Source organism: Ambystoma mexicanum, chromosome 5q (assembly GCF_040938575.1).
Source record: "Ambystoma mexicanum isolate Mex_15411 chromosome 5q, UKY_AmexF1_1, whole genome shotgun sequence".
NCBI classification, from domain to species: domain Eukaryota; kingdom Metazoa; phylum Chordata; class Amphibia; order Caudata; family Ambystomatidae; genus Ambystoma; species Ambystoma mexicanum.
The window spans coordinates 1,314,023,865-1,314,049,380 of record NC_090933.1 but is presented as its reverse complement, the minus strand read 5'-3'; the positions used below and the strand labels follow the sequence as shown (position 1 = coordinate 1,314,049,380).

The following is a 25,516-nucleotide window of genomic DNA, read 5'->3' as shown; positions in this document are numbered from 1 at the left end:
ACTGGGTGAACCAGGAGCGAATCGAGGAGAGGCTGGCGAAGAACTACCCGACGAGAGTGGGGGAGATGTCCCCACCATGGACTCGCCTGTTCGCGGAAGAACCGACTCAAGTACTCCGGTAAGGGACAGTGGCAGGAGGTACCCCCTGAGAACAGGGCGTGGGAAACCTGCCCACATGAGTGACTATGTGACGGACTGATCTGGGGTCATGGTGGCGATGGGTCGCCGGACCGTGTGAAGGCACCGCTGGGGGATCCAGGGTGGTTGCTAATAAATGGGGGATTCCTAATGTGCATGCTGCAAAGTAGTGATTAGTAAGTTTTGAGTGCTGTAGAAAGTAGAACGATTGTATCCTCCTTTGTGTTTGTTGTTATGGAAAAGGAGGAGTGTGGCGTGGCCCCTTTAAGGGCAAGCACGCGACGGAGTGACGTCCACTCCGTCGCGCGCCATATAAATAAAGGGGCGTCGCCCGGCGGCAGCAGAGCCACCGGGGAGCCCACACGAACAGCATCGGTCTCCGTGTGTCTCTGTGTACACGGGGGTGGGGGGCTCACGGGGGCGGCGGGATCGCCCGCTAACAGCGGTGTTGTGTGTTTATGGGTATAAGAAGATAAGTGAGGTGTGAGTGTTGAAGGGACATCAGAGATCTGGAGGTAAGCATTGAAAGGTTGAGCCCCGGGGTGCAAGAGGGTGTGTGTCTGATGGATGAGCAAGTGGTTAAGGATGAGCTGGTCATTGGCGTGCGTGCACTGCAATGTGAAGATACTAAATACAAGACAACATGATGCAAAGTGTTACAGACAAACAGTTGCAGTTTTACAATATCTGCGGATTTGGAGCAATAGAAGTGGTACAAGCGATTATGATAAGGAGAACAGGCTCTGGCAATAACTAGCAAGAGGATCTGGGATTAACTAGCAAGAGGCTCTGGGAATAACTAGCAAGAGGCTCTGGGATTAACTAGCAAGAGGCTCTGGCAATAACTAGCAAGAGGCTCTGGCAATAACTAGCAAGAGGCTCTTGCAATAACTAGCAAGAGGCTCTGGGATTAACTAGCAAGAGGCTCTGGCAATAACTAGCAAGAGGCTCTTGCAATAACTAGCAAGAGGCTCTGGGATTAACTAGCAAGAGGCTCTGGCAATAACTAGCAAGAGGCTCTGGGATTAATTTGCAAGAGGCTCTGGCATTAACTAGCAAGTAAAGGCAGCAGAGCAGTAAAGAGCTGGAGGCTGTAACATGAACTGAGAGGCCCAGCAGGGGCAACACAGGATGCACAGGAGCAATAGTGCATGATGCATGCACGCACTGCAATATGAAGGAATTGAGCGGAATAGCTGACACATGAACACCTTGTAAGGTCGCCTGCAGATGCGGGTTAAGGGACTAGAATTAAAGCAAGCTCTCGCCCTTGTTATCCTTATTTCTGCGCATTCTCCAGTGAATAGTGTCTCATTTCTCTGCATGTTTACACCCCTGCGCAGGACGCAGATCCTGAACACGTTCCGAAATGTCCGCATGCGCGTCTCAAATTCCTTTTCCCGCGCATACTTTGGTGATTCACTCACGGCGCGCGCATGTTTACACAACTTCGGGTATCTGCGATCCTTGAGCATGCGCAGTTGGTTCCTTTTCCTGCGCCTACTTTGGGGCTACTCTCTCAGCACGCGGCATGTTTACGCCTCTGCGTGAGAAGTGGTGCATGGATTCATTGAGCATGTGCAGCTTGTTCCACAATGTACGCATGACCGGCTCATCGTGCATTTACTGCGCATAGTCCGAGGATAAGTATCTCAGCAATACGCATGCTCTGAAGACTCGTATCTCAGCACTGCGCATGCTCAGAGGAATGCACTCTCTCAGCACTGCGCATGTCTGTTCTTCGGCTTTGTACTGCAAGTCCTTTGTCCCACCCATTTGCAGTCGCTCTTCGAATTCCGGAGCGGTGCGTGGGGTCCATTTCAAATGTGAAATACATCCTGCGGTGGAAGTGGGCGGGAACTAACGAGTACGACGTCCCCCTAGTAGCCCCTACTTTTCGGCCTAAACCTTCAGCGTCCCCTTGCTGTATGCAGCCCAGTCCTGGAGGCAGCGCTGTGACTCCTTCATGGTTTGAGGTGTGTGTAACCGCGAAGTGCTCCGTGCAACCCTAAAATCGTTCCTCTTCAACGATGTGCAAAAAGAAAACAAAACAATTATTTGCGCATTTCCTGTGGCATCATTTATTTAATCTCCTGTGTGCACGCCGTGCTGCATGCTGTGCCATCTTTCTGCCCACATCCATTGGAGGATCCGGAGGTCCTCTACTAATTCACGTGTGGATACCAATTACCGCAACTTTAAGATGACCAGCATTGTCTTTGCAGGCTTTAGCCCTTCCTAAGAGCTCCACATTGGCCAACACTGCCTGTGGTGCCCTGGACAAATGACGCAACACTGTTTAGGTTTCATAGGGTTTTTATTTAGACACCTTCTGTAACATGGAAACTGGGAGTAAGTCCAGGGGCAGAGCTGCAGGTACTCGCTGTTGGAGCTGTCCAAGTAATGCAGTTGGCTTCTCTGCATCAGAGTGTGTAATCATTCACACACGTGACAACCAGAGCACCCAGGAGGCTGCCCTCAGCCTTGGTATTATTACGCTCTGGCTGACTGGGGCCTCATTGAGTAGGCCCAACAATTACTGTGATCCTCGGTCAGGAGGAGCGCCGAGTCTGACTGACTCCTGCAGCCTCCGGCAACGTTCTGTCTTTTCCACTCCTGAGATCTCGGTTCCATCTCCGGTTTCGGAAGCACCTCAAGACCTTCCTCTTTGCTTCTGCCTTCGCCCCCCACCCCCTGCTGATCTGCTCTCTCTTGGCACTGTGCACCTGGCCACCCTCTGTCCCCTGGGCCCAGGTACCTGCTCACCCTTCCACCCTCCTGCACTGCCTCCCGGCCACCCCTTGCACTGGGGACTGTATCTGTACCCATACAGCCCCCCCTTTTTCTTTTTTTCTTTTTCTGCACTTATCAGGCTACCCAGTCTGCTGCCTTAAACACAGCACTTGCCACTTGCCGGCTGCACTACCACTGTTTATTGCCTCAATGTTCTATTTATTATTTATTCTGCTCTCCTCTGCTATGCACCTTTCACTCTCCCCCTTCCAGGCACTTTTTCCCTTTCCCATGCACTTGCGCGTTCTCAATGTCACTGGACCTAGTAAGATTGTTGTGTTATGTTCTCCCATGTTCCCCTCCCTTGCCTAATCGCGCTCTGAAACACTTGTGTACGAGCGCAATACAAATAAAATATCATATCATATCACAGGGTAGCGATCTCGCGGGACGGAGTCCCCACACTGCCTTTATTCCACCAATTGGGGACTGGTAGGCTTTAGCCGGCCCCAACAATAAAGGCCCACTTCCTGCGCCTCAGTCTGCTCCCTGTCCGCTACTGTGAAGCTGCCTGACTCTTGTTTTTAGCCACCGACACCCCAGCCCCCCCCGTTGTATGCATGTGCTGCCTGTATGCTGTATGCATGACTCTTGTTTTTAGCCACGCTCCCTGTTGTATGCATGTACTGCCTTTATGCCTGACTCTTGTTTTTAGCTGACCCCCACCGTCGTATGCATGTGCTGCCTGAATCCTGTATCTTGCTGTCCAGCTTCTCAAGGCTTCCCTCTCCTGCTAACCCCCTTCTGCATGAACAATCCCTCCCTGCCCAATGTCTGAGTTTGTTTGACATTTTATGCTGATACCATCACCGCCTTGTTGCTGATGCTTTGGAATTGACTTTTTGACTCATGTGACTCATGTTGGTTAACCCATCTTGAATCCCATCATTCTCACGCTGGACTTTATTTAAGTATCACGTAATCATGGTGGCCCTGAATCATGTTGTGCCCATCTACCACTTGAATACTGGCTTGCATTTGCTGATCTCTTGTAACATAAGGTGTTCAGTATTGACCTCTGCATCTTTGGATGTGCTCTCTCCATCTGTTTAAGTGCTCTATAACACTGTATTTTGTTGGCGTTGCTTCTTCTCTTTCACTACACGCACTGTTCTCAGTCTTCTCTCTGTTTTCTTTTTCCCCTCTCTCCTCACTATATTCTATGCATTTAATCTATCAGAAATGTTGTCAGGCCTAGTAAGATAGTCGCTTGTTATGCTCCTCTCCTTCCTCCCTCCACCCCCCCCTTCCCTCACCTATTGTCCATCCCCTGCACTACCAGAAATGTCGTCAGGCCTAGTACGATAGCCTCTTGTCTGCCTCATCTCCTTCCTCCCCCTCTCTCCACTCCTTTTAATCATTGTCAATGCTCTTGCACTATCTGAAAAGTTGTCAGGCCTAGTACAATAGTTAATTTCCATTCTTAATGTATCAAGGCCTTGTAAGAATGTTATTGTATTCTCCCTTCCCTTTCTTGAAGTGCTTTGAAACTCATGTGTATAGGCGCTATACAAATAAACAATCAATACTGTTCCAGGACGGCAACTTTTAAAAAAAAGAATACTTTGTTTTCAAATTCATCCCTACTGGCGACTCGAACCTGGGCATTCCCGATATCAAGCCAGTGTAACATTGCACTACTCGTGATATCTCTCACGTGTTTGAAAGGTATCATTTATTTCAATAGACTGTAAAGCCCAGTTTGACAATGATCTGGATCTGCATATGAATGGTTCTAGGAGTGTGTGTGTTTGTGTGTGTGTGTGTGTAGGCGTGTAGGCGTGTGTGTGTGTAGGCGTGTAGGCATGTTCTTTAAGAGGTGTGACCAGTGAAGGGGAGGCTGCATGAAGGTGCATGCTGAATGGCACAATGACCCACTACTGGTGGTCATCAATTTTCTTTGGTCGTGTTTTCTTCAGTTTTAGTAGAACTGTTGTAAAACACAATGTTGCAGGGTGCAGTGGATGACAGGAAGGACCTATGAGAATGTGGGAGTGGGCCGAAATGGGTGCAGGGTGGGGGAACATAGTTCCACACACTTTCTTTTACACTGACCACTGAATCCCTCACAATCTTTTTTAAGGAATAATGGGGGAATAATTTGCTGTGGGTGAGTGACCAGCGACTTATTCACTCCTCATGGTGAGAAAGCGATCCTCTTTTTTGGCCACGTGTTAAGTTGCTCTGCTTGTTCTTCATAAACCTTCAGTTAATCCTGTCTTCTGAATACGTGATGGAGGATGCATTACTGGGCGGGGACAGGAGATGTCTTGTGTTTTTAGTATTTAATGTAAGAATGTCTTTCATTTCTAGATCTAAACACACTATTGTGTCATCCTACTCTGCACAACGTAAGAAGCACATGCACTGAAAGGTAAATAACTGCTGTAGTTTGTTTATCTGCACTGGTTGCTCTATGCTTCTGAGATAACCTGTCTCCCACCCTGCGTTCCTGGACCCTTTATGCCCCCTTCTCTCCTGTCTTGTCTCCATTCCTGCCTCATCCTTGTAGTGGTGTCCAGATCCAGGTTTAGGCTCCATGTCTGTGGCTCAGTGGACAAATGCATTCTCTAGAAGGATCCATGTGTGTGACCTCATAGTCACTGGTCCACAGAACCCTTCATCGATTCAAGATTAACAGAATGAGTAACACTGAGTTGTGTAACAACAAACATCTGTTAGCTTCTGTCTATAACACCAAAATTCACCACTGGGGGGGAGCTGCATTGTACAAATACACTTTTTTATGTTATGTTAATACATTCCTCGGCTGTCCTATTAATTGGCTATTGAACCTGTATGGTGGATCACAGAACTTTGCTATGGGGGTGAAGAAGTGGACTTGTACAAGTGAGTTAAATAAGCACATTGGTAGCTATACCTAGTATTGGTTGTTCTCTTTGCTGATCACCTGGGGAGCAAGAGATTGATGGAAGCCTTAATCAGGAGAGGCTGAATGAAACAGAACGCCAGATCTGCACTATGGTAGGTGATTATGGCATCTTGGCCATCTATCTGGGTGTTGTTTTGTGTCTAGGCATGAAAGAGTGAGCGTTCTGGAGGGGAATTGGAAGCATGAGGTAGAGTCAATGGAAAGGATGGAATGGAGTGCAGAAGTATGACAGGCGCACACTCCCCGTGCCTGCCCACCCGCTATAGGGGGTCACATGAGGTGATTGAAAAAGACGCTCTTGCGCTTGTGAAGGGAGGTGAGTCAAGGACAGTGGCATGCCCACTTGCACACGTTCGTGAACGTTTAGCAAGTCAGGTGATCCGAGTATTGCAGGCTCCGAAATCATCTGTATCCCTTATTTATTAACTTCTTGTCTTCAGTTATGGGATATAATGACCAACTGGCATTGTTAGGTGTCGGGATCCCCTATTGGCTAGCATCTCGTGTGCATTCCTGATGAAGACCCACTTTGAAGCACTCTCCCACACGTTGCCCTGGGAGGGAAACTTCAAGATGTGGCTCCATCAACTGGGCCTAGGTCTTCATCAAGTCCTCACGGCTCACACCCTGCAGATACTGTTGCTAACAGCAGCATGATTCAGTCATAACACGTATCGAGCTCTGCATGACGTGCTATGCAAGTGGTCTAAAATCCTGATATTGCACCATCCTGGCAGGAGGGGTGAGTGATTGAGACCATATTGAGTCTTGGTTTTAGGCCAGAGTAACCTGACCTTGTTGTTATGTGACCCCCTGCTTGGGGGGGAACGAGGATATTTTAGAACCAATACATTTTTGTTTTCAGTAATAATCTCTCTCTTACACATACCTGCACTCGCCTCACTGTAAATCTTGATGCCATCAATTACATGTGAAAGTGAGCAGCAAAGGCAGGTAACCCTACTTGTTCCAAAGAGAGGAAATCCAGATTTTTATTATGGAAAATGTGTTGCTATCTTGGGAACTTTGCTTAAAATGGCTGCTGATTTCTGTCCTCTCATTGTCCTTCTTGACGTTCCTCAGCCGCCCTGTGCTTCTCTGTTCCGTTCTTTTCCTCTTCTTGCAGCTTATCTTTGCAATGCTCTTCCTCATTATATCCGTGCATCCTCTACCTCATGCTGTCTGTGCATCCTCTACCTCATGCTGTCTGTGCATCCTCTACCTCATGCTGTCTGTGCATCCTCTACCTCATGCTGTCTGTGCATCCTCTACCTCATGCTGTCGGTGCATCCTCCACCTCATGCTGTCGGTGCATCCTCCACCTCATGCTGTCGGTGCATCCTCCACCTCATGCTGTCGGTGCATCCTCCACCTCATGCTGTCTGTGCATCCTCTACCTCATGCTGTCTGTGCATCCTCCACCTCATTCTGTCGGTGCATCCTCTAGAGACCTATCAGAATTTTATTTCTTCCCAATTAAAACCTCTTTTCTCTTTCCTTCTTATGGAATAAGCCCTCTAAGACTTAGTCTTTGCCTGTTAACGTAAGTTGACCCAATGCTCTTGGGTTCCAAGAATATCTTTTGTAGTGAGTCACAAGTCTTTAAAGTGAAGAAACAAGTAGTTGCAAAGCCAACATATGAGTAAACTGTTCCTGTGAAGAAAGAACAACTTAAGTGTGAAAGATTAGGCGTCCTTTCCCAATCCCATCACTCTAGTACAGTGGTTTTCAAACCTTTCCATACTGAGCCCCTCCCCACACTCCTTGAGTAAAAATATTGTTTCTGGGTCCACACATAACAGTTGCCCCAGCCGCCTGGGGGACCAAAGGATGTCCAGGGGGCCGGCCCACAGGCTCTTTAAAAATATAAGCAGATTTTTTACTGTTTATAGTTTCCATTAAAAGCAGTCCCTTAATCCCTTTTTTCTATTAAACCAGTCATCTTAATCCCTTTTTAAAGAGTCTGGGGCCTCCCTTGGCCTCCCCGGGGGCCAGCCCCCCAGTTTGAAGACTGCTGCTCCGAAGGCCAGTGGAGTAGCCTTGGCCAGAACTACACCAATCATGATCAGCCAAGGAATGGGTAGGGTGACTACCTTCAACCCCTTAATCCCTGTTGGTGTGTGCGCAGTGTAATTCCTATGCAAGCTTGTGCCTATGAATACAATTTACGCTGTTTTACTATTGTTGTTGAAGACATATTTTGATGTCATAGAGAAATACTTTAACTAGCTTTGGTTAAAAAACGAGTGGAAAGTTTCTTAACAAATTAGATATTCGCGGGTTTCCCCAGATTCAACAAAATGGCCGCTATTTGAAGCAGCATGATGACGTGTTGATTATATGCGACCATGTCATCATCACGTATATGACTGCACGTATATGACTGCACTAAGCTGCCATCTTGCTTTGGTCAAGTATTCTTAGGTCCCCGTATATCTTTTTCAGATATAAACTATTGGGATCTATGTGATCACTGCAACCACATATAATTGCGATGGCTGAAAATGCCGACTTTTTTATTTTTATTAAACCCCCTTTACACCACGTAGATATGCGGGGGGTCTCCCCCCGCAACCCTCCCATATTACTATAATATCCCATACCACCCCCAGATTTCTATGTGGCGTAAAGGGGGTGTTTAAAAAAAAAAAAAAAAAAATGTCAGACATTTTGGGCTATTTCCAACTATTGAGCTTCCAGTTTCTAGCATGTATTGAAAGGGCAGTTTCTTAAATTGTACCAAAATGGTTTCTTTTAGATTAAATAATTGGATTGTGCGGAATAAACATTACGTGTGTTCTATTATACTGCAATGCTTGTTCTAGTACCGTAAACAACATCAGAATTGTGTTTAAATACAGAACTAAAGGATTGTAGATTGGATGCATGGGGCAGGTTCAGATTGAATAGACATATATCAGATTAGTGTAATCATAATTGATAAAGAATACAATACGTTAATCATAGATAATGGCTCATCTCTGAGGCCAAAATTGAAGCCTAATTGACAAGTATCTAATATATTTATCCAAAATACTTCTTTGCATCTGAGGAGCTTTTCCCTGATGCCTCCCCTTGGAGGCACGTTTATACTTTCAATGCAAAATATTTGACATTGTCAATGAAGTTCATGCTGTGTTCACTCTGGAAATGGTAGTCCAGGGGGTATTTTAGACCCTTGTTCTTCATAGACCGAACGTGTTCAGAAATTCTTGTTTTGTGTGGACGGATGGTGCTTCCTATGTAAATCCTGGAACAAAAATACATCAGGCCTCATTCCGAGGTTGGTGCTAGTCATGGTGCTATTAGCGCCATGACTAGCACCATTACCGGTACCGTGTCTGCCCTGGTTCAATGGGGACTTACCGGTCTAGTCCGACCTTTGCGGGACCGGTAAGTCCCCATAGAAAATACCATTCCCCATTCCCATTTGAGCCCCCATAGGTTCAATGGGAATGAGGAGGGTGCTAATAATGGTACCGTAACTTACGATACCGTTATTAGCTCTGAAGTCCCTTTGCGGGTCCCGTCCTTAACGCCTGCTAAAACCAGGCGTTAAGGAAGGACCCGCAAAGGGACCTCGGAATAGGGCGCAAAGGGATTACCGGCACCAGTGTCATTAACGTTACACGGTATCCCTTTGCGCTTGGGTCGTAATGACCCCCATTGTATTCCTTAAATAACAAATTTAGTGTTGCCGTTAATGAAGTGAGAAATTCAACGTGATGTCCGGTTATGGAGTTGAATTTGCTTTTTCCCATTGTCTGAATATTGACATAAGTTGCATTTCCCGCATTTGTAATTGCCTTGGAGAGTTGATTGATTCCACATTTGTGGGAGACCGGGCTTTTGCTTCTGTGGCATGAACTGTGATGACTTATGAGATGCTTGGCCTTGCGAATAGTAATCATGGTGTGTTGTCAAGAAAAGGTACACAGTCTTGATCCAATTTGAGGATAGACCAGTTTTCTTAGAATTTTTCTTATTAAATTTGTTTCAGAGCTGTATGTGGTAATAAATCTCACTTTATTGAAAGTTTCAGATGGGCATGTTTTTGATTTATTTGCAAGAAGGTCTGTTCTTGTTCGAAATGAAGTTTTGTGAAGTGCTTTCTGGAGAAGTTGCTTGTCATAGACTCTTTCTCAAATTTACAGATCATTGTTTTTTTATGTTTTTCAAATTCATTATTTTGCATACAGTTGCGTTTCATCCTCAAAAGTTCTCTGTATGGAATGTTCCTGGTGACGTGATTAGGATGATTGCTTTTAGCGTGTAATATACTGTTGCCTGATGTTGGTTTAACAAACAGTCGTTTGAATGGTGTCATTTTTAACAACTAGTTCCAAGTCCAAAAAACATAATCTTGTGGGACTATCTTGTATTGTAAATTTGCGATTGTAGTTGTTGTTCAGATAATTTTAATATTGCATAAGGGATTCTTGATTGCCATTCCAGATGATAAGTATATCGTCGATAAACCAACCCGAGTATGTCATTTGGTTTGTTGTTGTAAATGATGAATGTTGCCATGCAAATTCTAATTCTAAATGCCCCATGTAGAGGTTAGCATAAGAAAAACATTATTGTTCAGAGTGAAATGTAACATTTCTGTTAACATTACATTTTGTGAATGATGAGATATAGACCTGGATTTTAAGAAATAATGGTTTTGATGCCCTTGTCATGGAGAATACTGATATAAAGGGAAGTGACATCCAAGGTCACTAATCTGTAATTAGGTTACCATGTGATGAATTTGAGTTGTTGAATGATATGTTTGGTGTCTTGGATGTAGGATGCCAAATCTGAGGCTAGTGGTTGCAAGTGGTGGCCAAAGTATTGAGAAATTGGTTCAGTCACAGAACCTATACCATTGATGATGGGTCTACAAGTTGGAAATTATTGAAATTGCTTGTGGATTTTTGGGATAAAGTAAATTGTGGTCATTATTGGGAATTGATTGTACATAAAGTTGTGTTCATCCTCTGTTAAGAGTCCCAGATTTGTCCAGTGAGTACTCATGGAGTGCCATTCTCCTACAAGTGTTTTCAAGGGATTAGTGCTAAGCTTCTCATAGCAATTTCTCATTAAGATGTTTTAATGCTGATGTAACATACATGTTCATATTATTACGGGTTTCCCACCTTTATCTGCCATTTTTGTGATGATAGAGGTATTTTTACTAAATGCTTGTAATTCTGGACGTTCATTGAAGGACAAATTGTATTTGATTTTGGGTCTCTTTCCTGAAAGGTAGATCTCTTAGATTCTGTGTTGTGGCTTTGTAAAAAAGGTCTATTGCGTTGTCTGTAGCAAGATTGGGGATGAACTTGGACTTTGGTTTGAGAGGGGTTTCTTCTGACAGCCATGTCTCTAAATTCAAATCTTCTGGAAAAGTTTGTAGTGTATGTACTTTTTCCTCTTCTTGTAGGTTCAACAGCCTAACTGTGTCCTCAGAGTAGGTAACTGATAGTTTCCGACGGTACCTGTTTAGTCGTTCTCTTTTGGCTTCGAAATGTTAGAAACATATTTTTTGAGTTTCAGTCTTCGACAGAATTTGTAGAGGTCTAAATTGGTTGTGAAATGGTCCATTGGGCTGGATGGGCAAAAGGAAAGGCCCTTATTTAAAGCAGATACAAAGGGCCTGATTCACAGTGTTTTCCTATGGAATTGGGCCATTATAAAACGTTTCTATGAATCAGGCCCCACGTCTTTCAGTAGGTCTAGATTGGAGAGGTTCACCATTAGGTTTTCCTATTGTGAGTGTTTCATGATCTTATTTGCATTCCTATGGTACTTCTTGCATGATCTGGAGAGGCGGCCCTTGCCCCTCCTGTTCGGCATCCGCTAGTTGGAGAATTCTTTGGTGTTGTTAATCGCATGATTTGATTTGTTGACATGAATTTGGCATACAGTCTTGTGTTCCTGTACTTCTTGTATTCCTCTAAAAAAGATAAATCTGCTGCAGTAGCTGATGATGTTGTAGCTGATACAGAGTCAGTTTCATTTTCACTTGTAGATTCTATGTCGGATGATGGGGGTAATATGTTTCTGGAGGTGTTACTGTTGTCCGTGGCTGTTTTGTTCTTGATCTTGGGGTTCGTAAAGTCACCACAAAAGAATGTTTTCTGTTACTTGACTTTTATTCTTTGCTATAGGTGATGAGATATTCATCCATTATTTGATCATTTTTTAATGTCAATTCTGGTAAATTGAGTTTTTCTTTTGATGTTTTGATAATAGTAATCTCTCTTATGATCCTGTCATGTGCTTTCTTTGCTTGATTGATGACTCTATATATCATCTCCTTCGAGGTATTGACTAATAATTCCTCCCAGTCTTTTAGTGCTTCTAAATCTTCTTCCTTTAAGGACGGAAAGATGCATACTCTTAGACCTATTAGAATTCTGCCAACTTCAAGATATATTTGTAAGATTTTCATCTCCCACCATCTTGAGAGTTCTTGCTTGAATAATTGTTCCAGTTCCGGATGCCCTGGGGCCTGATGCGCTATATAAATAAAATAAATACAAAGTTGTTCAAAAAGTTTTCTTAGAGAGTTAGTATTGGAGTTAATTTTTTTTAGAAGAGTTGGATTTAGCTTGTCCCAAAATAAGTAATTCTGCCTCTGCATCTCTAGATTGGCAGTCATTATTGGAATAGCTTTGTTCCTGTTCATGGAGTTTTTGTTGAATTAGTTGGTGTGAGGATTCATCCTCAGTTGGGTACTAAATAGAGTTTATAGTCATTACAGCCTTAGAGCAGCTGGTGGTGAGTCCTAGTTTGTAACAAAATTAGCAATTGTAAGTTTAAAATAGTTTGGTCTGCCAAATTGGATCCACAAAATATTGAGGCTGCCCAATATTGAAGAAAATAGTTAACAATGAAGAAACGAGAAATCTGCACTTTGCGCCTAATGAACATACACCAGAAGACCAGTGTTAGGCCCACAGCCAGCAAGAAAATGTGTAAAATCCCAGATATTCGGGATGGTTACCCTCCAAGATATCTATCTGCAAAAGAACGGTGATTACATGGCAACACAATGCATACTTTACTGTTTTAATGTTCCCAGGTCACTACAAATATCTGCAGCTTAATGTAGCAAACCATTTTCAATTCAATGTTTTCTCCACTTTTTTGCATAGAAGCCACAGCCCGCTCTCCATACCTGTAGAACACCAGACCCCTCCCCTGTCCTTTTCCTGCCCTCTTCCCACCTCCGCTGCCTGTGACTGGTTGTATTCCCCTGATAGCTGTCCTCTTTGTAGAGGTACCCAGGGCAACTGTGCCTGTGCAGCTGGCTAAGGGCCAGAGACAAAGGGAAACTCCCTATTGGGCAGCTCCCATCCCTGTTTGCCTGTTTGATGATTGTACGCCTGACAAAGCAACCTACAGCAACAACTAAGGTAAGGTGTTATGGGCAGTGAGCACTGCCATTACTAAACCCTGTCACTTCTTCGTTGCTACCATCAAATCTGAGCATTGTGTAGATTACTTGCTGCTCATCTCAGATAGCCTGATAGATGTACCTGGAGGCCAGCGGTTGTGTTGTACTTAGATGTATTTTTGGGGCATGAAATGTGTTGCACTGTTAGGGTAAACCACCAGACAAGCAGGGTGGGCTGCTAGGCAAACTCCGAACTCATGGTAGGCCTAACTCCTTCCCCTTTCCCAAAAGGAACGAAGTTCCAGACAGGTAGCAAGTTCAACTGAGGTTTATTACAACAAACAAACCATCAGGGATAAGCACACGGATAGAAGTCCAGGTGCTCGCTCAGTGGACACTGGCTCGCAGGCCAGGTTTTATGCAGATCTATATCACAATGATGTCACGATCTGGGCCCTTCTTCAGCAAACCTATCGCCACTCGGAATTGGTCTTCGAGTAGTAGTCCCCTTCTAACTGCCCCTATAGAGGTTATCTCACTGGTCCTTGCATGTCAGGTGTCTGGCCTGGATCAGCCCCTAAAAGTGCTGCTTCTACATTGTTTCATTATATGGACCCAATGATTGGTTGGTGGCCCCTGCCATCTACCCCTAGGGCCATGAATTGTGATTGGTTGAGCCGCTCGCTCACAGGCCTGGGACCCATAATGGTTCTCAGCTCTGAGTGTACGCAGTCTCCCAATTCAACAGTTACCCTATGCCGAGGATAGCCGATTTAATTGATCGATTGGGAGCCGCCGTTTTCCTCACCACAATTGATCTGACAAAGGGATACTGATAAGTCCCTGTTAATCCAGAGGACAAGGAGAAAACAGCATTCTCCACCCCTATTGGACTATTTCAGGTCAATGTATTACCTTTTGGACTATACAGTGCTCCGGCCACCTTTCAAAGGTTAATGGGCCAAGTCCTCCAGCCTTACTCTTCCTTCTGTGGGGCTTCTATCGATGATATAATCATTCATAGCAGGACATGTGAAGATCATCTACACGATCCATACCTAGTCACCAGAGCTTTGTGAACAGCCGGGCTCACAGCAAATCCACAGTAATGTCAATTGGCACAGTCAGCAGTCAAGTATCTTTGATATATTGTTGGCAATGGACTGGTTTAACCCCAGACTGAAAATGTAAAAGCCGTTAAGGAAATTGCAATACCCAAAACCAAGAAAGATCTTAAACCTTTTGGGGTTTAGTGGGGTATTATAGTTGATTCATCCCCAGTTATTCATCCATCACATCTTGCTTCACTGATAACCTTAAGAATGCAGAGTCCCAAAAGATAAAGTGGATAGAGGAAGACCAACTGTGTTTTGATGAACTCAAAACTATTCAGTGTAGTGGATCTGTGTTGAAGGTGGCAGATTTATTAAATCATCTAAATCTCCATCTTTTGCAAGATTTGGACATATGTTTTGCCATAGTGGACTGTGGACTATTGCACATTCTGAGCATGTTTTGTTTGAAAATGTCACCATTGGCTAGAGGTAGACTTCTGCAGCAGTGAGGAAGTCTGCTACTGCTACGAGAAACGCTCTTTCCCACAACCTTCCCCATCGATATCGTGAGTCTCGTGGGACTTTTTGCATCCCGTGCTCGCTTCCTGGAGGAGGCGGAGCCCTGCGGGAGTCACGTGAGCTGTCACGTGACGGAACCGCGCTGAAAATCGGCCTCAACCACCCTTGCAGCGTTAAGCCCGTCAGGGGTAAAGGCCAGTGACTGTTGTGCGACTGTTTGGCGCACTGGGTGCGCACCAAGAGGTAATCCGGTAGTCCACTTACTACAAAAACACCGCGCTGTGCGGTGTGTGCCTGGTGTCCGGAGTTCGGAGAAGCGGTAAGTGGACCCCCCCCCACCCCCCTTTGGCCTCTCCACACATATCCAACGACCTCAGACTCAGCCTTCCCAATATCTTTGGACCTATCACGGTTAACATGGCACCGCCACCTCAGACCGAGCCAACCCACGAGAAGCGGTGGCTTCGCAGCGACACCCTTCTAAACGAACTTGGGGGCGAAATGTCTTACGTCACCTACACCCCAGACCGTCCATCCAGATGGCTCGATTCCGAGCCTGATTGTCGCTGATTTGTCGATGATCTTAGAGGCTCAAAAATCTCCAGCGCCAGCTAAGCGCCCCCGATCATCCACATCACTCTGTGCCAAATCGGGGACCGAAGTACAGATGGGGCAAGCTGCAGAGTACGGACTGGATCCACTGGACCAGGGCGATATTCCCCCTCCAGTGGGGTCCTGCCAGACGGTTGAAACAGGAAAGAGCATAAGAAATAACCAAACGACCACTTTGGAAGAAGTGCCATCGACTGAACAAACTGACCCACGGACCCCCTCCCGTTCTACCGTATTGACGAGTGGTCTCTTGTCTGAGGCTGTCGGAGGATGGCCTCGACAGGAACCTCAACGGTGGGGGTCGGAAACCACCTCGCCTGTCTTGGAAGACGCTGGGTCAAATCCATCTCAAAACCCTCCGCCAGCTGAAAACGAGGTGCAAAACAAAATCGGAGAAACTGAGAGCCAGATTCTTCCACAACCCAAGGCTCAAATGACTGCATTGATTCACAGAAACATCAACCTTCACAGTGGAAACCAAACACTATCCTCCTTTTCAAACCGGCCTTTAAGGCTTACTTCAAGTGTCTCTTTCACCTCGGACCAAGATGATCAATTAATAACTTATGACCTTAAGACTTCAGATGAGGAAACATCGGAAGCTTGTTCGACAGAAAAAGCACAGGACAAACTTTTAACATCTCCACGGCGGGTGAATTAGATCCAAAACCCAAAAGATGCCGCGAACACGGCTACTCTTAAAGACAAAAGTGCAACCTTGCCAACGGCTGCCTCAAAAGGCCAAGGAAACTACAAACAAACAGGAAACAAGCCCATTGGCCATGAAACAACAGACCCAAGCACAAAAGGTCAGACAAAAATAAAATCGACTCCAAATAAAATATATACGAAAAAACAAAGGAAATTGGGACCCAAAAACCAAGGAAGTACAAAGTCTTCCAACTCCCTGGATATCATCCTCTCTTAAGGAATATTTTCTGAACCAACATAAAAAGAAGCTAGATCAAAACTCAGAACTTTCTGATGCGGAGATCCTGGAGGCGGTCCAAGACCCCTTATTTGTAAGCAAAGCTAGAAAGACCGATCAAAGTCTACCAAGGCAAGACCTAAAATCCCAAGCCTTAGCCCAAAAGGAAATGACTTACATCTCAGGACGGTGGCACAGGGCTGCCCCCACAGCCGCCAACTACCCCAAGCCCCCATAGTAGCTGTGAGAATTCATTGGGACCCAAGACAAATGAAACACCTGCGACTCGTGGGGCTCAGAAAGTAGCCAGTCCTCTTTTGCCAAGTATGCCTCTGGAAGTCCGGTGCTCTCCAAAAAGGGCTACGACACCAATCGAAGACAGACACGCATGGACAAAAGCCCATATACCAGAACCCTCACGATACCCCAAAGGACGAACAGCAGAGGAAGACATGCGTATTCAGGATCCACTACTGTCCACAGACAGAAGTATGGACAGACCCTCTCCCTACATTGGTGACAAGGGCTTTCACACACCGGTCACCAGTCGAAGACTTAGTGAAATATCAGCTCCGACACAGAAAGACACCCCTAGCAAAAAAAAAGATCTGCTGCAAATAATGTCATCTTTCACAATCGCACTAAACCCATTTGCCAAGCTCTATGAGTCTATCAATAAAACTCTTAAAGATAATACCTCCATGTCAGCGGCAATGATATAAAAACTGACCTTCATCGAAGGTTTCATAACAGCTTTAGACAAGAAAAGTACGTCATCAGAAGCAGCTATGGAGAAAAAAATTGCCAAATTAGAAGCCCAACTCATGGAAAAGCGGAACCCCGCTCAACAGCCGTTATCTACAATCTCTACTGCCTCGCAGCCTGCCGAAGGGCTAACCCATAAGGACTTAGAATCCCTGAAGGTTTCCTTCCGAAAATAGGTGCTATCTGCCACAGCTGAATCAAGGAAAAAAAATGAGCAAACTGAGCGGGAGTTGCAAAAAACTCAACTAACGCAAACTACACAAATCAAAAACACATCTAGATTGGAACTAAAGAAAATTGAAGAAAAGGCATCCCGGCCAATGTTGGTTGTGGGTCTTGGCACAAAAGGAAAGGAACACGAAGAGCCAAAAATAAAGACGACTGAACACTCTCAACCTACGCCATCTACTAACCCAGATCATTACCTTCTGCCTCCATCGCCCAAAACGATCGAGGAATTTCAAGAAAATAGTGATCTAATGAATTTGTCTCAACATCTCGACAATGCAGAAGACTCAAATTTTAACGATTTCACATCAACCAGAATCCAAATCAGCTGTAGAAGTTGCAGCAAAAACCATCTTAGCAAACGAATCTGAGGAAATAGAGGATGCCAAAGAAGCTCCTAGACAAAGACGTCGGAGAGAGGAGGTTGTCAAGAACCAAACAGAACCTAAAGATGGTCACAAAATGAGCACTAGAGAGCAAAGACAAAACAGGGCGATGTCCACAGAAATACAAAATGAACAACGTGAGCACCCCGGAATGACCACAAACCACGTAGAAAACTCATGGGCGCCAAAAGGAAACGGGGAACTTGACACAAAACTTGAAGGAACTACAGTTTATAAAATTGAACAAGTGTCAGCAAAAGGTTACATGGTCCTAAATAGAGAAATGGTCCTCCAAAACTGTAGAAAAAGTCAAGAAATTAAACCATCTGACGACTAATGATATCAAATTAGTCGAACCATATCATCGGGACCATAGAGCGAAAACTTTCATCCATGTAAGAAACTAAGTCCTTGCAGAAATCCCTTCAGAGGTCTACAAAGATCTACATAAACTAGGATTTAATCTGACCCTAGTACCTAAACAGGCTCGAAAGTTGCCCGAAAAAGAAATTCGGAAGAGGGCTTCCCCGACAAGGGTTCATTATATCTCAAAAACTGAAGCACTCTATAACCAAAAACGCAGGCAAGACTGAGCGAGGAACACAATCACTAGACACCAGCGCCTGAGCAATGACCATGATCACGTCGATCGGAGAGAAAAAAACAAAAAGTCAGGATCTTCACCAAAAGGGGAAAACAACGGACGGACTCTACATCACAGATTCAATTATAAAAACATTCAGACACCGAGTCATAGAATCAACTCTACAGACAAATGGGATGACGCCACGAAAAGTCAAATGTGTCAGCAGAAGCGAAAAATCACAGATGGACCGTGGAAGTGGCTGGCGGACACGTTCAGCCGATCCAACAAGAAATAGCAGCGAACAGGAAGTCCTCTGGAGCCCCCAGCATCTTCAGTGAAACTGGCCCCGAAAGCGGCCAATAAAGACCTGATTATGGCATCATGGAGGCTTCAACGATCTGACTCGCCCGAGCGACATAAACTTAGAAAGCTTCGACATCCTGTGTTTACAGGAAACGTGGCTGTCAGACCCCCCGACACTTGATGGATTCACAATAGAAATCTCTCCAGCTTGTAAATCACTAATGGGAAGGCCTTCTGCGGGTCTTCTAACGGCAATCCGCATTGGCTCAGGTGACACGCCAAAAACAAAAATCATCGAAGCCTACGGTATGCTCGGCACCCTGACATCGTGGCAGCGATATGACCCTGAGCAGGCCGCATGGATCATCTCAGACCTTGCGATAATAAACTTATATTGGAACCCGGAGAGAACAACTTCTTCCAAAAAAATTCTGCAACGCAGTGGCGGACGCTATTGACACCATCACCGCAGACTTCGAAATTGATAACCTCATAGTTTGCGGTGATTTAAACGCCAAATGCAAAACTTCGACAACATCTGAAAAACCAATTTCAACCCAGTCTCTGGCAGAAAAAAGGGGTTTGGCGTGGTCCGATGAAATCAAGAAATCTTTTCAGCGCAGCTACATTAAAAAACCACGAACCCCAGATTCCAACATGGGAAAGAGACAAATCCTTTGCTACCCTGGACTACATTTTTGTAACTGAAGGTCTGATCCCCCTTGTTTCATCCTTCAAAGTTGTGAAAACTTAAGAAAGCGACCATCTCTTGCTAAATCTAACATGGGGAGCACACATACCGGAAAAGCTTACATATGCTTTAGAAGTAGAGCCAAACATGCAACAGTCCAGGTTGCGCCTTACGGCTGACAACACCAAGGCCATAAAGGATAGCCTGAACACAGACCCTCAGTATAGAACAGCCAGCCTACCTGCTAAAAGACTGGACTAAACTCCTCTACTCCTGCCCCATAGGGTGGCCTTTTCAGGAAAGAAGGGCAAGAAACCCGAGCACAAGCATACTTATGACCAACTGGTGGTAACCAAGAGACGGGAAGTAAGGAACCTGAAAAACTTCGCACCAAGGCATCAAACAGCAGTTGCATGGGCTGAATTCCAAAAGGGCGCGAGCCACTACAAATCGTGGATAAAACATCACGCGGCAAGTCTTTATCAGAACGATGCAGAGATCATGCAGAAGTCCCTTGCTTCAAAAAACACGAGACTTTTGGAATGTATTAAAAACCATCAATGGGCAAAATGCAGTATCGGAACAAATCTGGATGTCGTATTTCAGCTCCCTTTTTGAAGTTCCTGCAGCGTCCACGGCTGAGAAAATTGACCACTCTGAAAATTATTGGATCCAACTGGCTGACGTGGAAGATATTCTGAGAGTAATAAAACAACTGAAAACCTCAAGAGCCCCAGGCCCCGATGGTCTTTCCAACATTGACATCAAAAAACACCCAGTTGACTGGGCTGCAGTCATAAAAGAAATTTTCATACATTGCCACAAAACCAAACAGATTCCGTCAACTTGGACAGGGGTGATACTGGTCCCAATTTTCAAAAAGGGGTCTAGTGAAAATCCAGCAAATTACAGACCCATTGCATTGTTGGACATTTTGGGAAAAATATTTGCGACTCTACTACTAACGCATTTTCAGAAGTGGGCTAAAGCTTCTCCGGCATCTGACATTTTTCAGACGGGCTTCCAGAAGGGCACAAGGACCATGATTAACATCCTGATATTAAACATCATCAAAACAAGGGTGAACGCAGGTGCTCCTAAAGTTCATTTGGCCCTGGTCGATCTATCAAAGGCTTTTGATATGGTGGATCGCGAGAAACTCTGGGACTGCTCAACCTCAATCCTGGATCCAATCTTGGCTTTACACACACTCAAACCTCTATGCGTGTTAGTTTGGACCAGCAAGGTCACCTGTCTAGCAAAATCTTGACCAACCGTGGGGTAAAGCAAGGTTGCCCACTGGCACCAGCACTGTTTATTGCCTTTTATAGGCGATTTCCAGTACACCGAGGAGAAAATGTGTTCATTTCCACCCAAGGTGGGTCTTTCAAAAGTGCCTAGGCTATGGTACGCGGACGACCTGATCCTTATGGACCAGACGAAAATAGGTCTACAGCGGCAACTAGCAAATCTCTCTGCCTACATGAAAGAAAATAACCTAGAAATCAACACTCAGAAAACAAAAATCATGCTCTTCACCAAGTCAAAAGCTGACCGCAAAACTACTTCGGCCTGGTTTCTGGAGAACAAGAAACTAGAAGTGGTCAACGAGTACAAATATCTTGGGGTGTGGATAGACAATTCTCTGAAAGAAAACACCACTATGGAGGCTCTGTGGGACAAAACAAAAACCTGACAGCTCAATTGAAAGCCGTTGATAGAAAATTTGGAAAGTTCTCATGGATACCAGCTCTAAATTTCTATAAGTTGAAAATAGTCCCTGCTCTAGTGTATGGAATGTGTGCAAACAGAAGACTTCCATAAGATCTATGGCAAAAGCTAGAAGGTTTTGTGTGGAAGACGGTACTGACCCTCCCTAAGTCAGCTCCTATGGCGGCGATCCGTCGTGACCTTGGTCTCATGTCCCTTGCTGCATCAGTGGAGCAAGGTGCTCTCCAGCTATTTAGAAAAATGTTCTCCCCAGACGCCCTCCCCATCTTCCAGGTGGTAGCACAAGAAATCCAAAAAGGAGGGTGCAAACCACTAACTGCTTGGGTGAAGAAACGGAAAGACAAATTGGAAAAGATAGCCTGCTCGGAAGAACTCTTAATCTCAAATCCCGGGAGAGTAAAAGAAAAAATAGTGCAGCAAGACTGGATCCTGACAAATGAAAAAATTCTGTCACAAATAACTCAAAGATCTTCTGCCTGGACACAATAAACCGAAAGTGCCGTTAAAATACTGCGATAAATTCCCTGAAAAAGCTTTGAGAAAAACGTTCATGCGAGCTCGGCTAAACATCCTACATACAAGAGAAATTCTGCCCATCAGATCAAAATCTACAACGGCTTCATGTCGTCTATGTGAAAACGCTGATCAACTTGAAACTGTTAGACATCTCTTGACATCTTGTCCTGCATTGTCTTCAGAAAGAGAGGCATACTTGGCACCGCTAATATCTTACCCTTCGACAATAAGCGAAGAGACTGGCTGGTGTCGGCTTATTTCTGGCGATTCTGCCAGATGGTCGAGGGCCGCAGCCAAACTTTTGGACATTGCCTTAAAAAAAGCAACTCTGGGAAATCTCAATTGCCAAAGGGTTACTGATCAGTCTGAGGACGACAATGTACAAACTGGTATTTGACCTTTACCTTCTCAAGAATGAAATTGAAAGCAGTATCCCAAGTAGCCTTATAAGAACTATTCGCAAACAAATGCAAAAATCTATTTTGTAAAAATCTTTTACTGATTAAATACAAAAAAAAGAAAAATGGCACCTTTCATTGGGGTTCATTCTGAGTTTGGCAGTATATGTTAAAGGTGTTGGTAACTGAATTACTGCCACTTTTTACCACACCGCCGGGTCATGCATCTGTGCTAATTCCACTGGTAGGATTAACTGCCAACATACGCAGGGTTCGAAGTTATGGGGACCTGGAAGCTATTTAGCTCCTGCTTGTAGCCTATAAGAGCCTGGTTAGCTTGAAACCAACAGCTACCAGGAGCTCGTTTTGCCTCCCCAAGCCAACCGATGCCGAACAAACACACCTATGTGCTTTTGGGACAACTATAAATAAATATTAAGACACATCTATAGGACGTAAGCTTAAAGTGCAATGCATAACTGACAAAATGATAAGTTTGAATCCTGCGTAGAAGTTAGATTTGGGCAGCGCTCTGTACTAGCTCCACGTCCCCCAGTGGTAGCTCCTGGTCACTGGTTAATGCCGGATATCCAGGAGCAGCTTTTACCTTCAGGTTATCTAATTTAAATTTCGAACCCTGCATATGGCAGAACTAACCCGCCACTAATTCCGCCAACGGTATTACCTCCCAGAATCAAAACAGCATTTCGACTGGATTGCGTCCTCCCACGGATTACTTATCTTTTATATTTCCTAATCCAGCTTGCTGCCTCGGAATTATTTTTCCCCAGTAGAGGGCGCTGTGCATAGGTGCCTGTCTAGTCGATGTCCCACGGAGGCCTCCGTTCCGATGTCGATGTCATCACAGGGATAAGCAGCGCGTGCAGCGTCCGTTGTCCAGTTCCGTTTTTCTCCTTCACAGCTTTGGTAATGCAATGCTCGGTTCCGTGTATTCATCGAATTTACTGTGAAAATGTCTACTAGTCTTCGAGATGTCCTCATCGGCTACATCTACGTCCGGTTTTAAAAACTGCCGCGACTGCAGGGCTAAGATGTCCATGACAGATCCACACAGGGTCTATCTGTGGTGCCTTGGGGCAGAGCATCAGTGTTCCGAATGCGACAAGTATATGTCATTGACGGCCAAGGCCTTGAGGGAGTGCAGAGGGAAGTTGGAGAGATGTAAGCCTCATAAATCCATTACCTCGTCCAAACGCAAATCTTCCGATGAGTCGAAGCCTTCGTCTCCCCGTCATAAAAAACACTCCCGATCACATTCTCGGAGTGGATTGCATCATTCTTCCTCTTCGTGGCATGGCAAGAAAAGGCGCCATAGGTCGCCGTCCACCTCATCCTCTAGTTCACCAGAGAGGGTAATTTGTCCCTCGAAACACAGTACTCCGGCACAGTGGGAGGAATTCTGATGTTAAAGGTGTTCGAAAACGCAGCCTTACACCCCTCGAAAATACCTAGAGGTGATACCCCAGGCGCGAGACACCCGCAAGCACAAGATCTGGGAGTCCTCGACCTCGGCTGTGGAAACTCCTTGAGAGCGTGATAAACCCTCGAGTCGAGAGAGCCTCCGTGACGCACAAGAAGTCGTCACTATCGATCGACCCATATGGCAAAGCCGAAGAGTGCATCATCAACGCGCTCTGCGCCCTCGTTGAAGGAGAAGCCATCACCGCCTTGCGTGTTGACCTCCTCGATGCCGTACAAGACAGTACATTCAACGCTTTCGTCGAAGACATCGACATTGGTGTCAATACCCAACAACGACTTCGGTGAAGTCAAAGCTGTTGACGCCGTCATCGACGATTTCAACAATTTCAGCTCCAATTATGACATCTTGGGTTTGTTTTCCTCCTGTTTGAAAATTGCATTGTGAAAGTATTTAAATTGCATTGTGAAAGTACTCAGTTGTGAAACCTAGGCCTTTTCCCCTTATACAGGACTCTCAAATTTAGGTGTGGTTTTCTCCTGTTTTTAAAACTGCATTGTGAAAGTAGTGCCTGTTTTAGCTTTGCCTCCTAGCAAAGCAATCATACTGCAAACCTATCTACCATTATCTAAGTGCTTGTTCCTGTCCAATTGTCAATTTGTCTCGTCTGCTTGCACCCTGCCCTGTGTCCTTCCCCAGAGCACCCCCCTGCCCCTTCCCTCCCCCTTCCTGTTCTCTCCTCGCCCTTCCTACTCTATGGTGCTCTGTCTCTCCTATCTTTTCTAACTGCTTCTCTATTGACTATCCTGCGCTCCTCATCAAATCTGGTAGGAAGAAGTTTAAAAAGGACATCCTGGTCTCCAACCCAGGCCTCCCTATCGCTGACACCTATACCAGTGCCTCCTCCAGGCAAACCTTTACTGACATTCTCTTTGTCGTTCCCTCACCAGACCTATGGACTCTACATATGGTCTCTGTGCTCTCTCCCTTCTCTTCCACTCCTATTAATGGTGGCACCCGGTGGGAGGCCCGCCTGACCTCCTACCGCTCCTCTAAGGTCATCATTAATGTTTACTTGAATGGTACCGTCTTGGTCCAAGGCCCTCAAGCCAACCTTCTCCTCTTTGATAGACGTTTCCCGCGCCTCATCAATTTCCTTTCTTCTTCTGCTGTCCCCTCTCTCCCCTTCACGGCTCCCTCGCCTCCCCTTGCCCTTTCTTCCTTCCTCTTCTTCCCCCCCCTCGAGCTGCTCCTACACCTCTGCAGGGCATACCTCTGATTTGTACCCCTCCCTGGAAGTCTCACGGACAGCAACCTTCTCCATATTGCCACTCTAAACTCCTGCTCAGCTGTCAAACACTCCTCTGACATCTGCCGCCTCCTGGAGGAACTTGACATCATTGTCCTCGGTCTCACCGAGGCATGGTTCACGGCCAGCACTGCCACAAGCTTTGACACTCTCCCTGATGGCTACAAGATCCTCTCCGCGCCCAGATCCAACCATTCCAGAGGGGGTGTAGCCCTTATCTTCCTGCCTCTGTCATTCTTACGCAGGTCTACTCCTCTTTCGAATGCCTTTTCTATAGGCTCTCCCTCTCTCCTGGCCATTCCCTTACTGTGGCTACCCTCTGTCGGCCACCTAGTCAGATCTCGTGCTTCCTCTCTGAGTGGGCGGACTTCTCCTGGAGGGGTCCAGCCATATGCAAATGTCAGGTACTGCCACCAATGGTAGCAGCCCAGCCCGAACTGCTAGTGGGACGGGTATGCCAAGACGTGGCTCCTGTGCCTGCTGGGCCTAGAGACCCAAGCTACTCCTCACTGATGAGCCCCAACAAGGGCGAAACATGTTTGGGGATGCTTGTGGTCTCGTGCAGAAGGGATGTGGCCTAGCAGTTCGGGCTGGACTGCCCCTTTTGGGGTGGGGCCAAGCCTGATTTGCATATGGTCTTTCCCTTCTGTAATGGCTTGGCAGGCGAAGAACGGTGGTCTGGAGGGTTGCCCAGAGCATTGCCAGTGGTTAAGATTAATTCTAAACCTTCCAGCCATCACCTCTTTGTTTTTCCTCTTCCCTCCTGGCCTCGACCACTAAACTCCACCTCCTTGATTTCATCATTCACCTGGATGCTTCCTGTTCTTCCACTGG

General features: G+C 45.6%; 1 long non-coding RNA gene and 1 pseudogene across 1 annotated transcript in view; one reads left to right on the top strand and one right to left on the bottom strand.

The window, feature by feature from the left end:
• LOC138498469 (uncharacterized) overlaps nt 1-1,453 on the bottom strand; it is a 49,457-nt gene extending 48,004 nt beyond the window's left edge. The window contains exon 1 of the long non-coding RNA XR_011278719.1: nt 1,350-1,453. This is a non-coding gene — a long non-coding RNA (uncharacterized lncRNA). The remainder of the gene's footprint in view (nt 1-1,349) is intronic.
• Nucleotides 1-25,516, top strand: part of LOC138498400 (zinc finger protein 850-like) — a 272,974-nt pseudogene that overhangs the window by 198,232 nt on the left and 49,226 nt on the right.